Source organism: Esox lucius, chromosome 24 (assembly GCF_011004845.1).
Source record: "Esox lucius isolate fEsoLuc1 chromosome 24, fEsoLuc1.pri, whole genome shotgun sequence".
Taxonomy (NCBI): Eukaryota; Metazoa; Chordata; class Actinopteri; order Esociformes; family Esocidae; genus Esox; species Esox lucius.
Window position 1 is genome coordinate 13,386,822 of NC_047592.1, and position 17,318 is coordinate 13,404,139.

A 17,318-nucleotide genomic window follows, 5' to 3' on the forward strand; every position below is an offset into this window, starting at 1 on the left:
CTGGGGGAGTAACCTTATTTGGGTAAATATGGAAGTTACTCATTGGCTTATACCACTGCTGTTCATGATCATTAAGCTAATGATTAGATCAGATTCAACTTTATTGTCCTTGAACAGTAAAGCTAGGGGAATGGTGCTTTTATATTGAAATAGACATTGTTGGCTATGTACAACGGTGATGTCCAAAACAAGAATGCAATGGCAGAAAAAAATAAATATATATCAAGCACATTGATATTCTACATTTCCTTTCAGCTTGATATTTTGTGTCAGTGCCTCAGAGTTTCATTCATTTAATTTTGCTGACCATGTGGAGAGACAAAAAAGGAAATGCCAATGATCTAAACCTTCTGTGTAACCCTAACTAAATGCAGGAACCATGTCTGTGACAGCCTTCAGGTAAGCACACCACTGCAGCTTCAGAGACTACAGAGAAAAAAAAAATTTAATCACTTGAAAATACACAACATTTGGTTTAAATGTGTACATTCATACAACTCTGGTCACAATAAAATGCACAGAAACCAACAATATCCATGACATTTACTTTTTGTGCAATGTGTTTGTGTTCCAATTGATTGTGTAACTGTGGGACTGTTCCACAATGCTGGAACCATGGTTTGTGTTTTTACTCTTTACTCCTTAGGTCTTTAACCCTCTCCTGAGGAACCTCCAGCCATCTCACTGTTTACATCTTGCCCTGAAATAGCTCACCTGATTCAAGGGTTTGTTAATTAGTTAAGTTGATACAGGAGTGCTAGCTCTGGAATACATCTAATAGATGGAATGGCTAGGGGGTCCCCAGGAGAGGGTTGAAGACCTGTGCTTTACTCTACATTACTTTTTGGTTCATTGTGTAGTCAAGTTTCAGTCTGTTTCATCGGTTTTGCCGTGTTGAACCCATGAGATCGGGTTAAGGTTCACTTACTGTACTTTGAAACAAATGGTGTTTTTGCTGCTTTGCTTCATGGTCATTGGAGGGAGAAAGTATGTTGTTTTTGAATAAGAATTTGAACAGTGACAACAATTTTGTTGTTTTGGCTACACACTTCCAGCACTATGGGATTGAAACAATGAAAACAGTATACATTGTCTCCTGTTTTAGGGATCCCATTTAGCTCTTATTTGGCATATGTGTTTGTTTGCTTCTTCAGTGCATGTCTTGTCTCGATTCTAGCCTTTGCTAGATTCCACAGCCGAACGTCACGTAACGTTTGGTGGCCCAATATTTTTTCCATAGGCAACATTAATTCAGTAAATATATTACCTATATTTACTTTATCTATATTATTTAAATATATATCTTCCCTTGAATTAGTTAACTTTCATCCACTTGCTAACATGTGGGTGTGTGTGTCTGTCTTTTGGTTGTATGCATATTTGTTTGCTATCGGGGGAGTTTCGGGTCCCATCAGGACATCTGTAGATTGTCTTTTATAACAGGTATACTTGAGCTATTATTGATTTAGTATGAGACGCCTACTCATTGTGTCTTTGGGGTTGAGGTGAATGACATCAACTTTGATAACATGAGTAACGATGATGTGGTCCACATGCTGAGGGAGATCATTCATAGATCAGGGTCAGTGGCACATTGGAGGGGCGTCTGGTCTGTTGGCAAGGTAGTGATAACACTAAGCCCCCTCCCCCTTCTCTCTCAGGCCCATCATCCTGGCTAAGTGCTGGGACCCCTCACCTCAGGGCTACTTCACCTTCTCGCTCAGTGTGTAGTGAGCTTCATACCCCATCACTAATACAGGCCCTCTATCCATCTCTATGGTCTTTTTAGAACCAGGCCCACAATGCTTTGTCCTACGATCTGCCAACGGAATCATGATTCAGACGAATAAATGAGATCTGTTGCCTCCCTGCCTCGTTCTGTAGACGAGCCGATCCGGCCCATCGACCCGGCGGCGTGGGTGAGCCACTCGGTGGCCCTGACGGGGGTCTACCCTCCCTACACCGGCAGCTCCGCTCTCAGCACCATCACCTCGTCGTCCTCGGTCACCGAGACAGAACGTCAGTACTCCAATGCGTCGGTTTTTCTTCCTCTCTTTTTAGGTCCTGTCTCTTCAACTCCCTCTTGTATCAGCTCTCCTCGGTCCATGTCTACTTAACGGTCTTCTTTCTCTCAGCCTTCCTGTCGGTAATCTTTGGCTCTGCCGTCCTTCCTCTCTACCATCTTTAATTTGACTGGTGTCTATCCATCCTTTTGTCCTGTGCCAGACCTTCTAAACTTGAAACAGGAAGCATTTGCCATATGTCTTTCTCGTCTAGATTCTAGTGTTTTGTATGTTTAATGATGGCTTTCTGGACGTGCGCCAGAGCTGGTTACGACCTGTTTATCCCTGGTTTGAACTCTGACCTCTCTCACTAGGGAGTCGGAGCAACGGGTCAATGAGGAGTGAGGACGGCGAGAGGCGGGGGGCAATAAGGGAGGTCCGGGTAGCACCGCGGGGGGAGGAGGAGAGAAGTCTCAGTCTTCTGGGGGTGGTGGAGGAGGGGGGATGGGCCAACTCTCGCTCGGAAAGTGGCAGCGAATCGGAGTACTCTGTCCGCAGCAGCCTGAGGCGGGGCCATGGCTCGGCCACGCCCAGCGAGCACAGCCACTCCTCCCAGCGCTCGCCGTCGCACCCTCACATGTCCCCCCCCCCCGGAATACCCCTCCCCTACAACCCCATGATGCTCATGATGGTTCCACAACACCCCCACATGGGAAACCCCCACCAGCACCCCTCCCCTGACCTGGACATAGGCCCCTCCCCTGTCCCTGGGGGACCACCCGGGTCCCCCCAACCCGTGACCTGGGCTCTGTGCCCCCCGAACTGACGGCCTTGCGTCCGTCCTTCCACCTTGCCATGGGCAACCCCAGCAAGTTCTTTGTGGATGTCATGTAATCTGATGACGTCTGTGTGTGTTTGTGTGTGTGTGAGGTAAGCGACCATTTAGTGTGAAGTTTAGGAGTGTTTCAGTCTTTGGATGACTGACCGCTGTAGTTTATGGTTTGGTGGTAACTAACTCACGGTGTGATGAGGCACTCGGTTCTAGTCTGGGAAGAACAGGGTTCAGAAGGATTCTGGCGCTGTGTCGTTAAAGACATGTTGCCCCAACTCCCCCACAACTTTCCACCTAACTAAAAACCAAACATGCTGCTGGACTCATCGGAAAGCTCCTCTTCTTTGGTTTAATACTACTGGTTTCCCTCTCACACACACACGTTCTGTGTTTTTCAACTGATTTAGGTTTTAGCATCATGTTTGTTTTTCTCACAGGTACTGCATGCCTTTCTGACCAAGTGGCTGAGAGTAACAGTAGTTGTCTTTCATTGAAGAGTGGAGCTGCCGTCAGTTGTACTGAGAGGACTTGGCAGGTAGAGGGCACCATTTGCCCTTGTTTTGTTTTCCATTGAGGGGAGAAGTTTTCTAAAGGTGAAATGGATCATTGATTTACCTGTGTAGTAATGATATCATGTGGGGCTGAATCACACAATTCATGAGTGCCTTATTTTCATAATATAAGGGAGCCCCGTAAAATAAATGGACTATACTTTATGTCACTACTTAGTAACAATCATTCTGCCATGGTGGGATGAAGTAAAAAAAAAATCTAAATTTTCAAAAAAAATTCTAATGTGAAACCCTAAGCTCAAAGGGTGACAGACAGATACATTTCTGTCAAGCAGCCCAAAGATATCGCCCTCTGATAACAAGGTACCTTGCAACACTGTCCAAAGCTCTCTGGTAGAGGAATTGGTACTTGAAGTGGCCACACCAAAGATGGTACTTTTTGGATTGAATCATTAGATCACTCTTGAAAATGACTGTTTGGCTCTTGGGGCATGTCCAGGACGCCTACTGCTGTAGGAAAGAAACTGTGGAGAGAGGTTTTGGTCCTGATAGACCTCAGCCTTCTGCCAGAGGGGAGAGCACTGAATCGTCCATTTCCAGGGTGAGAGGGATCAGCCCCAATCATTTCCGCTCGCCTCCGTGTCCTGGAGGTCTGTAGGTAGAGACGACAGAGTGCAGCCAGTTGCCCTCTCTGTAGAGCTCTAGAGCGGATGATGTGCTGCAGCCTGCCCTGTCTTTGACATACAGTGATGGAGGAGGTCAGGATGGACTATGATGGCAGTGTGGAAGTGCACCATAGTCTTTGGCAGGTTGAACTTTTTCAGCTGCTGCAGCAGCTGTTGGTGTACAGGGAAAAGAGTAGGGGGATTCTGGGCACAGCCTTGAAGGGAGCTGGTGCTGATGGTCAGGGGGTCAGACAAGTGCTTCCCCAGCCTCACATGCTGCCTCCTGTTGGACAGGAAGGCTGTGATCCATCTGCATGTGGACTCGGGAACTCCCAGTTGGAATAGCTTGTCTTGGAGCAAAGTGGGAAATATGGTGTTGGATGCAGAACCGTCCACAAACAGGATTCTGGTGTAGATTCCAGGGGAGTGGAGATGCTGGAGGATGAAGTGAAGAGCCACGTTGACCGTGTCATCCACAGACCATTTGGCGAACTGCAGTGAGTCTAGTAGAGGTCTTGAGGTGGGACTAGTGATGGCCATTCAAGGCTTCTTCATTCTTCTAGCAGCAGGATATTATGCTAGCAGTGCTAACTCAGATTTTCTTTGAGTTAACAGTGCTAAATAACTTGGAACAACTCCCCCTCCGCTCATCTAACATTGTTATAATGTTCATGTCACTAGATTGATTTTAGGTGCAGTAAGGTTAGCTAAGACTGGGGGATAGTTAACCACATTTGAGTTAATTAACATTACTAGACGCATAGTTCCAACACCATCATTAAGTTCACAAATGACACCATGGTGGAAGGCCTGATCAGTCACAACGACTAGACAGCCTACAGGGAGGTCAAGTGTCTGGCGGCATGGTCCGCTGACAACAACTTGGCCCTCAACACAATGAAAACCAAGGAGTTCATTGTGGATTACAGGAAGTCTAAAGTTTGCAGTCATGCCCCAGTTCTCATTGATGGCACTGAGGTGGAGCGTGTGTCCAGCTTCAAATTCCTGGGTGTCCACATCTTTTAGGACCTCTCCTAGACCCTCAACACCTCACCTACCTTTTGAGGCTGAAGAAGCACGTCTTTCCTTCAAGATCCTTGCGAACTTTCTGCCGCTGCACAGTCGAGAGCATTCTGCCTAACTGTGCCACAGTGTGGTGTAGCGGTTGCTCCGTAGCCGACTGAAAGGCCCTGTAACGTGTGATGAAAACCGCTCACACATCACTGGTGCCCAGTTCCCAGCCATCGTAGACCTCCAGCGCAAGCGGTGTCTGCACAGGGCTGGTGGCATCATCAGGGACACTTCACATCCATGCCATAAACTGTCTCTTCATACCTGCACCAGCAGACTCAGGAAAAGTTTATTTGTGACCCATCACTAACCATACCCACCCGCCCACCGCTTAGTACTGCCTCTCAGGGACCTTGTTGCACTAGTCCCTTTGTACTACTCTGACACTGCCTTGAAAAATCTGATAATGGAAGTTTCAGTTGTTACAGGTACGTGTCTACCTTGGAAACCTCAGTGCTGCTATCCCTGCATTTCAGTTGCACAGGCACCTTGCACGTTTAATTTGCCTCATTGCATATTTAGAATTGCCAGGGTACTTCATTTTTACAGTTGTTACATACGCATGTCTACCTCTGTGACCTCATTGCTGCTATCTCTGCATCATGGTTGCACATGCTACATGTACAACTAGAATGCCATTTAGAATTGACATTTGTAACCGTACAATTATTTATCCCACTTGTAACATACACTATACTTTATACTTGTAAATTTTTTGCCCTCCTCCATTTGCCTTAATTTCACAATTTGATAGGATAGCATCTTGCAGTTGATGGAGATTTGTGGGATGCACATCCAGGGCACGAAGCTCCTGTTCCACCACATCCCAAAGATGCTCTATTGGGTTGAGATCTGGTGACTATGGGGGCCAATTCAGTACAGTGAACTCATTGTCATGTTCAAGAAACCAATTTGAAATGATTTGAGCTTTGTGACATGGTGCATTATCCTGCTGGAAGTAGCCATCAGAGGATGGGTACATGGTGGTCATAAAGGGATGGACATGGTCAGAAACAATGCTCAGGTAGGCCCTGGCATTTAAACGATGCCCAATTGGCACTAAGGGGCCTAAAGTGTGCCAAGAAAACATCCCCCACACCATAACACAGAAAAACAGGGTCAGGGCTGTTTTTGCAGCAAAAGGGGGACCTACACAATGTTAGGCAGGTGGTCATAATGTTATGGCTGATCGGTGTACATTTCACATGTAATATACAAATACTCAATACTTGTAAATGTTCTACCCTCTTCTATTAGGCATTTCTGGATAGATGCTAACTGCATTTCGTTTTACTATACCGTACTTGACAATACATATTAATCTTATCTCGGTAGCTAATGTCGTTAGCATTTATAGCTAATATTAGCATTGTTAGCTATTTTTCCTGAATGCTAGCCATTCTTTTTGATGAACAATGGCAATGTTGAATTTCACTAAATATTTACCAGATGTCATCACATTTCCAATCCCCTACAGTGTAATTTAAACTACTAAGAGCTTGCCCCTCTTCAAAGTCATTAGACCCTGACCAACTACAGCCAAGTACAGTTAAAGGAAGTCAAGAGAGGGGAATAAATGATGTGTTGTCAAGGCAAGGATGGAGAAAAAACTATGCCACGAGGCTTTAATATATAGTAGTCAAATGAACAAGAACATAGTATAACAACATGAATAGATAACGACTGTGAGTAATTATAAAGCTTGATGAGTGATTTCATATCTCAATATGTGATTCCTAGATCTTCTAATATACATAGTTTTGATGCTCAATAGCAAAATGTTTTCGGGTGGCCCACACATAATGAAGAGAGAATGATATGATCTGTATGCTAGAAACAATGTGGATCTAATGTGTGTGGGGACTTTCGAAAACAGCCAAGCAGAAAATATAGGCTGGATGCACTTAAATACATTAAAATGTTTACTTGTCCTGGACAGGCAGAGGTAAAGCAAAAAACTAAGTGTAAAAACCTACGTTTGTTAAAAAATATCAAACATGTAACATGTTAATGTGTAAAGAATAGATATATTTCTTGTATGTTGGTTGCTGTTAGGGAGTAAATTGTAGCATGCAGTAGCTGCTCAAGTGGACAACAGGGCAGATTTAACACTATAACAGTTGTCTTTGAGAGAGTAATTCAATTATTTATTGCAACATTGGATAGTCCATTAGCTCATGATATTACAGGTTCGAGCTCATCTCACTCACTCAACCTCTTCTCTTCTCACTGTAATACTGGTTACAAGTGATATATACATTGAAGGGTGTGTTTACCTAGCAAAGATCAGGTTTCCTGAGTTTGAATCCAGCCCTCAATCGGTTGGTGATTTTGGTTTCCATTGTCCGTTGTTACATCATTTTGTTCTCAACTAATTGTACAATATGGTATCATGCTTTATAAAACTGTGATGCATTTAATATTGGAATTACATGAATATCTCTGCCAGCTAGTGGGGCAAAGCACCATGTGTGCTGAACCACATTTTACACACACACACACACACTTGCAACAAACTCACACGCAACATTAATTACACGCACAGACGTGTGACAATTTAAGGAAAAGTAACATAAAGTGTCTCAGTAAGGTGTTGGGCCCTCACAAGCCCCCAGAACAGCTTCAATACGCCTTGGCAAAAATTTAACACCATTGTTCCAAAAGATGTTCCCTCATTTGGTGTTTTGATGGTGGTGGTGGAGAGCCCTGTCAATCTCTTAGATCCTTTCTTCTTGCCATCTTCATCCAAAGTCTCCGTTAACTTGGCCTGTTCTACATTTTTATACATGCCACATGATAGGATGTTAATTGTATCATGCAGTACACCAGTACGGAAGCAGCTGCATTCATGTGCTCTTCCACTTATTTATTCAGGTTTTTCCTTTAATTTGTCATCCATCTGTACATTTGTAAATGCATTTTTTTTTTAAGTCAGTGGCCTACATAACTGGCCCAAATTAGCTTAGTTGGTAGCATTGTGATTGTAACATCAGTGTTTTGGGGTAATTCTCCACAGGGTTCTATTAAGGACTTACTTAATAGACTTACTTACTTAACAATTTATAAGGGACAGGGAGAGAGACAGTTAGGTGTCCCTGGTTGAGTGTCTGTTACTCACACGCTGGGCAGGGCTGCTGCTGGGTCCTTTGCTCTGCCCCTGGTTGGAACCGCCACAGTAAGTGGAAAAGTACCTTTTGTGTGCTTTACATCAGCATCAACTCTTTATCTGAAATGGTTATTGTTGTTGGAGACACTGTGAGTGGGAACATTTGCAGATAATCTTCACGCACACTATAAAACTGACATTATAGTGACACAATGACCACGAAAAAGTGACTCTAGAAGTCCTGGATTTTTAGTTTGAGTTTGATTGTAGTGGACCCTGTAGACCTCTGTTTCATGGCACTTTTAACCATTTGACTCCTGCTGTCGAACTTTAAGTGCTTGCAAACTTGTAGTCTTTCACTTTGAATAGAAAGTGTGGAAGAGCAACACTGGTACTATTACCCCAGGGCAAAGGGAGGTGTGTGAACATCCGACCAATCACAGGATGAGAACTTAAGTAGAAATATAGAATTGGGCAAACCGTTTGGAAAACCCTGACAGAACACACTAAATGTACCGAATCCATGCACAAATTAAGACCAAGCCCCCACTTTCAAGTGGAATGAATTAAGTTAAAGACAAGGGGCAGAACTTCAAACTTGCCCTCGGTAGCCAGTTTATAAGCTACACCATCTAGTAATTTTATATAAGCTACACCATCTAGTAACTTTATAAAAGCTAAACCATATAGGAACTGATTAGACCCTCTGCCTCGGGCACCTTTCTGAGATAGTAAGGGCTTTGTGACTTGGTGCGTTATCTGTCTGGAAGTTTCTCTGTTGGGAAGGTAAACCAGCCAGGAAGGGATGCACCTGGTCAATAACAATGTAAAGGTACACTGTGGCATTTAAACAATGCTCCATTGGTATCAAGGGACCATAAGTGGGCCAGGAACACATTCCCAACATTACACCCCCGCCACCCGCTAGGCAGGGTTGGTCCGTGGACCCATGCTGCATATGCCAATATAGTGGCTAATGGATGGATTTTCCTATTGCCTTTTTCTATTGTAAAAGGTTAACTAGGTTTTACAGTGCTCTACAGTGCTCAAACTCTACCATAGAACATTAAAATGGCATCCATCCATCCATCATCTTCCGCTTATCCGGGGCCGGGTCGCGGGGAGGAGCAGCGGCTCTACTCTGAGCTCCTCCCGGGTGACCGAGCTTCTCACCCTATCTCTAAGGGATCGCCCAGCCACCCTGCGGAGAAAGCTCATTTCGGCCGCCTGTATCCGGGATCTTGTCCTTTCGGTCATGACCCAAAGCTCATGACCATAGGTGAGAGTAGGAACGTAGATTGACCGGTAAAATGGCATCAGTTACTTTTTAGTAAAATATTCTTTAAGACACAAGTAGGAGTTTAAATTATGTCATTCTAATATTATTTTGGCGGTGTACCCACAGAACTCCCCAAAGAACCCCTTAGGGGTTGAACAGGTTACAAATCATGTATTTTCTCTCCTCCCTAGCTAGTAACATCAGATGCTCCAAGAGGAGGACGTGTGTCACCAGTGCTCCCTCCTCCCCCAGCAGAGGTCCAGCCCCCTCCCTCACCCCCTCCTCCTCCTCTCCCACCTCCACCCATGGAGAGGAACGGGGGCATCGGAGAGTCCAGGACCCCACCCTTCCAGTACGTACAACACACACACACACGCACACAGTCAGAATAATACCAGTGTTCATCTCTGTTTTTATTTCACAGTGTATTTAATGTGTTCTGACAGGATACCACACTCAATCAACCTATTGTGTTACCTGCTGTTAAATACAGTGGTCCATTTCAACATGAGCTTAGTCTATGCCTCCCATTGACAGTCAGCACCTGTTCTGGGAACAGGTTTCAGCGCATTGTGTCTGTTAGGTCATAATAAAGAGAAAACATGGGTTTAAATGGTGTTTAATGAAATCCTTCTCACCATTGAGTTTGACCATTGCTAGGGCTGACACAATTTACCTGGGTTAACAACGGTTATGGTGAAGAATGTCATTAAACCTAGTAAAGGTTAAGTAGTCAAACATTTTTTTAAGCAAATGCTGTGTTCACTCATCGTTCCTTCCAACAAGGAAGTGGAGTAACTGACAACAGAATCTCATTTGCGTGTGAAACCTCTTCCCTGTGCGCATTTGTAAAAGGAAGCATCAAAAGAAGCGGAATGACAGAACAAAACTAGCGAGCGACCAAGTCATAATACAGCAATAATGTTGCTGAAGAACAATCAGAGATTGTTTTACAAAAAAGGACAGCCTCTCTATCCAACGTATGCTAAAGACACTGTGTTTGGTTAAACTGACAATATTAAATATGCCACTGACGGTCATTTTCCTTCAGTACTTCAATGGGACCATGTCCTTGAAGGCACAGACCCTCCAACAGTTCAATACAGACTAAAGTAATTGCTTAAGTTTATGAAAAACATTTTAAACCCAGCTCTAATAGGCTTGATTCATTACTCCCATTTCATAAAGATTATATGGTATGGTGTAATTTGTCACTTTAGGTTGTAATGTGATCTGTGTTGTATATTATTAGGGGTTAATGTGTTCTATTTGTAGTTTATTAGGTAATGAATGTGACACCTCTTTCTGAGCTCTTTAACTACACTGCTGCAGTTCACGCCTAGTCCCTTGGTTGGCTGAAAGACAAACACACAGCACTTCAAATGTCTTAGATTTAGTAAATTATTTAGATTTAAATAATTTGTTCAACTGTGAAGAAATACATACAGTACTTGAGAGATGTTACTAATTCAAGGGTATTTCTTTATTCTTACCATTTTCCACACTGTAGAATAATACTGAAGACATCACAACTATAAAATAAAACATATAGAATCATGTAGTAACCAAAAAAGTCTTAAACAAATCAAAATACATTTCTATAAGAGATTCTTCAAAGTAGCAACCGAATTTGAAATAAATCACATCCTTGTACATGCAAGTAAATTTTTTTTTTAATAAAGCAGCTACCAGCTAAATCTTTACAAGTAAGAATACACATTTGAATGAACACAATGAGTTTGTGGCCTAATTTGTTTGAAGTGAAAACCACAAATAATGTGTCGTTTATTGATTCTGGAACACTGGATGTAGTACCCATGTCATTAATATTTTGCATATTTGCAAGCATTCTAATTGTCACAAAGTATTTTTCACTGACTTCCCCTCTTCTGACTGAAGTCCATATGATGTTTCATTCTTCTTTCACTATATTCACTATGGGATTAATGTTAAAAGGTTTGCCACTTGCATTGCAAGCAAAAGCATGAAAGTACAGAATAATTTGTATGAATAAAAAATCTTGTTTACTGCCCATTAAGTAATGTAATAATGAGTATTCAGCAAAATTGTGATTCACTCCTTCATTACTGAAAGGAGGTGAGATTCTGCAGCGAGATGCCTTACATGCATGGCTTTTGTTGTAGTATGGTGAAGACATCGTTAAGCCAAGCCTGGTTTCCAAATCCTATATGACACCGCCAGCCATTTCAAGTAAGAAACAGTTTTCCTGTAATTCCATTGTGATCGCTGAACAAGCAAAAAAAATGAAGATCCATTAAATACATATTTTGCAACAGTAAGAATTTGGAGGAAAATTGAATGTTGGTCTCTGTCGTGTAAAACACAAACCCTGGTATGTATACTACCATTTAAAAGACTGGGGTCACTTAAAATGTTTTTGTTTTTGAAAAAAAGTAGATTTTGTTGTCCATTTAAAATAATGTTGTAATGGACTTGTTGCTGGAAACGGCAGATTTTTAATGGAATATCTACATTGATGTACCGAGGTCTGTTCATTAGGCAACCCTTTTGCAATTATGTTAGCATTCCTTAAAACTATTGCACTGATTAATGAAGCAATAAAACTGGCCTTCTTTTTTAGACTAACTGAGTATCTGGAGCATCAGCAATTGTGATTACAGACTCAAAATAGCCTGAAACAAATAACTTTGTTCTGAAACTCATCAGTCTATTCTTGTTCTGAGAAATGAAGGCAATTCCATGTGAGAGATTGTCAACAAACTGAAAATCTTGAACAATGTTTTGTACTACTCCCATCACAGAACAGCACAAACTGGGTATAACCAGAATAGAAAGAGGAATGGGTGGCCCTGGTGCACAACTGAGCAAGAGGACAAGTAGATTAGTGTCTATTTTGAGAAACCAGCGCCTCATAGGTCCTCAACAGGCAGCTTCTTTAAATACTTCCTGCAAAACACCAGTCTGAATGTCAACAGTGAAGGGCTGGTGTTTTGCGACTCTGGGATGCAGGCCTTCTAGGCAAAGTTGCAAAGAAAAAGCTGCATCTCAGACTGGACAACAATGTTCGGATCACAAAGAAGAACATTTGTAAGACGCAGACCAAATGACAAGATGCTGGAGGAGTACTTGACGCCACCGGTCAAGCTTGGTGGAGGCAATGTGATGGTTTGGGTGTGCTTTGGTGGTGGTTAAGTGGGAGATAAGTAAAGTGTGAAAGGGATCTTGATGGAAGGCAGGCTATCACTCCCTTTTTACAGTGCAATGCCAAAACGTGGATGGCGTCTGATTGGGGTCAATTTCCTCCTACAACAGTAAAATGACCCATAGCACAGCTCCAAATGCGAACTATTTGAGGAAGAAGCAGTCAGCTAGTATTCTATATGTAATGGAGTGGCCTGCACAGTCATTGCATCTCTGAGCTTTTGTGGGAGCAGATTGACCATATAGTACATAAGAATTGCCATGTCAATCCAACTTGTGTGAGGTGCTTCAGGAAGCATTGGGTGAAATCTATTCAGATTACATCACCAAATTGACAACTAGAATACCAATGGTCTGCAAGGCTATACATGCTGCAAATGAAGGACCATTTGAAGGACACTGTTATTACTTCATAAAAAAAAAAAAATCTAAAATGTCTAAAGATTCTAAAATTCTGTATTTCCTATTCATTTTGCCATATTTCCTATTTAAATAAATGTAATGTATGTTTTCATGGAAAAGAAATGACATTTCTAAGTGACCCTTAACTTCTGAAATTGTGTGCGTGTGCGTGCAAAGATCAGCCGTAAAATTATGACCACCTGCCTAATATTGTGTAGGTCCCCTTTTTGCCGCCAAAACAGTCCTGACCCATAGAGGCATGGACTCAGTTAGACCTCTGAAGGTGTGGCCTCCTTGGATCAGACTTGTTTGATTGGATTGAGATCCCACAGATGTTTGATTGGATTGAGATCTGGGGAATCTGAGGCCAAGTCAACACCTTGAACTTGTTGTGTTCCTCAAACCATTCCTGAACCATTTTTGCATTGTGGCAGAGCGCATTATCCTGCTGAAAGAGGCCAATGCCATCAGGGAATACCGTTGCCATGAAAGGGTGCACATGGTCTGCAACAAAGCTCAGGTAAGTGGTATGTGTCAAAGTAACATCCACATGAATGGCAGGACCCAAGGTTTCCCAGCAGAACATTGCTCAAAGCATCACACTGCCTCTGCTGGCTTGCCTTCTTCCCATAGTGCATCCTGGTGCCATGTGTTCTCCAGGTAAGTGCACACACACCCGGCCATCCATGTGATGTAAAAGGAAACGTGATTCATCAAACCAGGCCACCTTCTTCCATTGCTCTGCGGTCCAGTTCTGATGCCCATTGTTGGCGCTTTTTTCCTGCTTCTGACATCAAATTTGAGGACAGAATGTTCACTTGCTGCCTAATATTTCCCACCAACTGACAGGTGCCATGATAACGAGATTGTCATTGTTATTCATTTCACCTGTCGGTGGTCATAATGTTATGGCATGTGTGTGCGTGTGTGCGTGATATATTTATATTCCCACCCAGTTTTTAATTAGAACTAATGGAGTTTAAGTATTTACCTGCACAGATACATCATTACATCTGGGAAACGTGCTGAGGTTCCAATCCTAACTGATTTGCTGTTTGGAACACCTGTGACCCATTCCACTCCACTACCAGCACATGGATCCACAAGAACCTGCAGAGACAAATGCTCGAGATCTGTTTTGGGGTTATTTTACACCGACACAGTGACTTGCTTAAAGGGGAAATATTTACTGTTCGACTAGCGGCAAAACAAGCAAAAATGACCACTACACATCTGCAATAAATGTTTAAGTTGTTTCAAATTATCTTTTTGCCGGACCGCATAAGCGGAGCCGGCCTAGAACAGCAAATTAGGGACGCGGGCTACGGTACAAGAGTCCCGCGTTCGACTCCCGTTACAGTCTTAACATATTATGCCTGAGGTTCAGGACACTGAACTGGCTGGCTATAACCTTATGTAGCTACGTAATAGGAAGCCTAAAATAAAACAGTGCTGGTGGATATTAAAATTTGTTCAGGATAGACACACTTCGCTGCAACACGATTCGCTTGTCTTTTCACTTGACAAAAGTCAGTTATCGTCACCTATAATGATAGATACTCAATGTCATTCATGAATGGCTAATTAGCAGTTAAAGCTGCCAGTGACAAAAGAGGATTTGTTCAGAATAGACAACTTTGCTGGCTACAACCTTCTGTAGCTACGGGAAGCCTAAAATGAAACTGTTTACTGTTGTGATGGCCAAACAAGGCTGCATTAGCATTATTTTAGCAGCAGGATATTATGCGGGCAGCACTCAGATTTTCATTATCACAATAAAAACCATAAATAAAATGTAAAAGGCCATATAGTTAACAATCTAGTATGTAAAAAACCAACATACAAGAACAACATTGGAATGGACATTAAATATAAAATGACAGACTAGACTGACAGACTAGACTGTTAACTATATTGCCTTATATAGTTCAATTATGGCTTTTATTTAGAAAAATAAAATCAGAGTTAGCGCTGCTAGCATAATATCCTGCTGCTAGAAGAACGGCCATCACTAGTTAAATGTTATATTGCGACTATTTCTGGTGGAATTTCGAATTATGTCGTAAGATTTCTTCAGGATAGTGAAACACTTCGCTGGCTACACGATTCTCTCGTCTTTTCACTTGACGTAAATCATCACCTATATTGATACAGTAGTTATTGTATCAATATCATTCATGAAAGGCTAATAAGCTTTTAAAATGGCCAGTGGCAAAAGTCATACAGTTCACAGATACTATTTGTGGTGGAGGTAAACTTAATAAGAAACGTTACTCAGTTGAACACAATGGTTAATGGACTCTAACGAGATATTCAAACTTGACATGATGTTAATGCATGACAATATTATATAATGTCAGTATGCTATACTGACACTCAGCATATGTCCAGCTCTGTAGTGTAGTGGTTAAGAATACAGCCTTTCACGTGGTTAACCTTGGTTTGAATCTTGAGAGAGCAGCCCAATCAACAATTTCTATTGCGGGCTGGTTGAACTAGGCTTGCTTGGTTTCTTGTTATGAAAAGAAATTATCAGAATGTCTGATATTCTCGCTGGTTCATCTATTAGTTTACATTGAGTTGTAATTTCCTTGTTCTCGCTTTAGATACTCACAGTACTATCCTTCCCAACCTAAACCTCCCTGGTCTAGCTAGTTCATAAGGGAAGACGAGGAGAGAAGTCGTGTTATTGTTTAGAGGCAGGATTCTACACAGTGCCCCTTCAAGTATTCACTTAGATTTTTGTCCTACCCTCTACTGGATGCCATTTCAGTATGTCATGCACCAAAATTCCAACTATCTGTTTAGTTGTACTCTAAAGACCCCTTGTGGTGTCAGGCCCATTTAAGCTCAGTTGTGTTTGTTGGCCGGGGAATGCGCTCACTTCATGCATGTGTGGCCAAAAACCTTCTGGTTGAGCAGGCACTGTAATACGCATGTTCTTTGAAAAACTTGTTTTAATCATTCACTCTTTTGCATTTACAGTTGTATTATTGGCAAGGCCATGATCGCAAATTGGACTTCTGATATGATCAAGACACAAGGTCATTTCAATAAACATTGACTAATGAAATAAGATCAGTGTTAACAAAACAAGTTGAAATCTCCAATTTTCACATTTCTGAATATTGTGAAGCAATTTCTGTGCATCAGAGACAGCATCATAGACCGCCTGACCACCCTAGGCCACATAATAAAATAGTACCATAACACCAATATCTGAACTAAACAAAAATCCCCCAATTAAGAAAACTAATATCACCAAATTTAATTATTCAAATTCACCTGGTAGTCCCGAACAGAGTGTTCACTGGAATCAAACTCAAAATTGCAGTGCGTTTGTCCACCAGTGACGTAAATCCATCCTCCGTGAAATCGATCATCGGGTGCTGTACCTCTGCAAACTGTTCCTGTAATGGATTTGACAGCATCTGTAACACACAGGCCATTATTAAATTCATTTTGTAGCAGCAGCTTTAATGTTAGTGTGGTTCATGTAAAGAGTCACTCGACAAATGAAAAGGATACAGTTATTTTTGAACGTATATAGAATAAGGTCTGTAACGTACTTGATGATATTTCTGATGAGGTCTCCCAATGTAGATCCTGTTCACGGCAGCCCTGGTAAGGATCCACTAACCAAGGACTCCTACATGTACATGATTTGCTCCAGTGCAAACAGTGTTGATCCCACAGGGATTGTCTTTGCATGCAGAGATGCATTTTCCTTTTCTACACACTTTGTGATCCCAACAAACTCTGTCAATACTGCACCTATCACATCTGGGTAGAAATAATGCCCTGCAAGGCTGATTTGTACACTTATAGTTCACACTTGTATTGCCATCTGGGAAAGTCCATCCATTCGTGCATGACCCCGTGCAGACTGTTGTTACCATTTCATAATGGCATTCCAAGGTCAACTTTTCAATCTGGTCAGTGTGACACACAGGCAAGTGACTCCATTGACGGTCTTTGGAAACGGTTTGTAGCCATCTGCATATTTGAGGTGTACCAGCTGTTTATTGCTGTGGTACGGCTTCTTGCAGTAACTATTAGATAGATGTTCAGCATTAAGTGGTCCACATCCATTTTTGTTGTATAATGACCACTGTTCAGACATATATTGTTTAAATGTTTTTTGGACCAAATTTACATCGTCCTTTTGCCCTGTGATCACTAGATATTTTGACCAGGCTGAGACAGCTTCTTTCTCAAGGGCAAATATGTAGCTTACAAAATAATCTAATTTTTCACTGTATTCC

At 42.2% G+C, this 17,318-nt stretch overlaps 1 long non-coding RNA gene and 1 pseudogene across 1 annotated transcript; one reads left to right on the plus strand and one right to left on the minus strand.

Annotated features, from left to right (window-relative positions):
- The first annotated feature begins 1,341 nt into the window (after positions 1-1,341).
- The window catches only part of LOC105009057, a 43,830-nt pseudogene continuing 27,853 nt past the window's right edge, over positions 1,342-17,318 (plus strand).
- Positions 11,223-16,481, minus strand: LOC109615059. The gene is made up of 4 exons (XR_002196087.2): positions 16,339-16,481; positions 14,045-14,163; positions 11,593-11,715; positions 11,223-11,403 (listed from the first exon to the last, which is right to left on the minus strand). It is a non-coding gene; the product is annotated as an uncharacterized LOC109615059 (long non-coding RNA).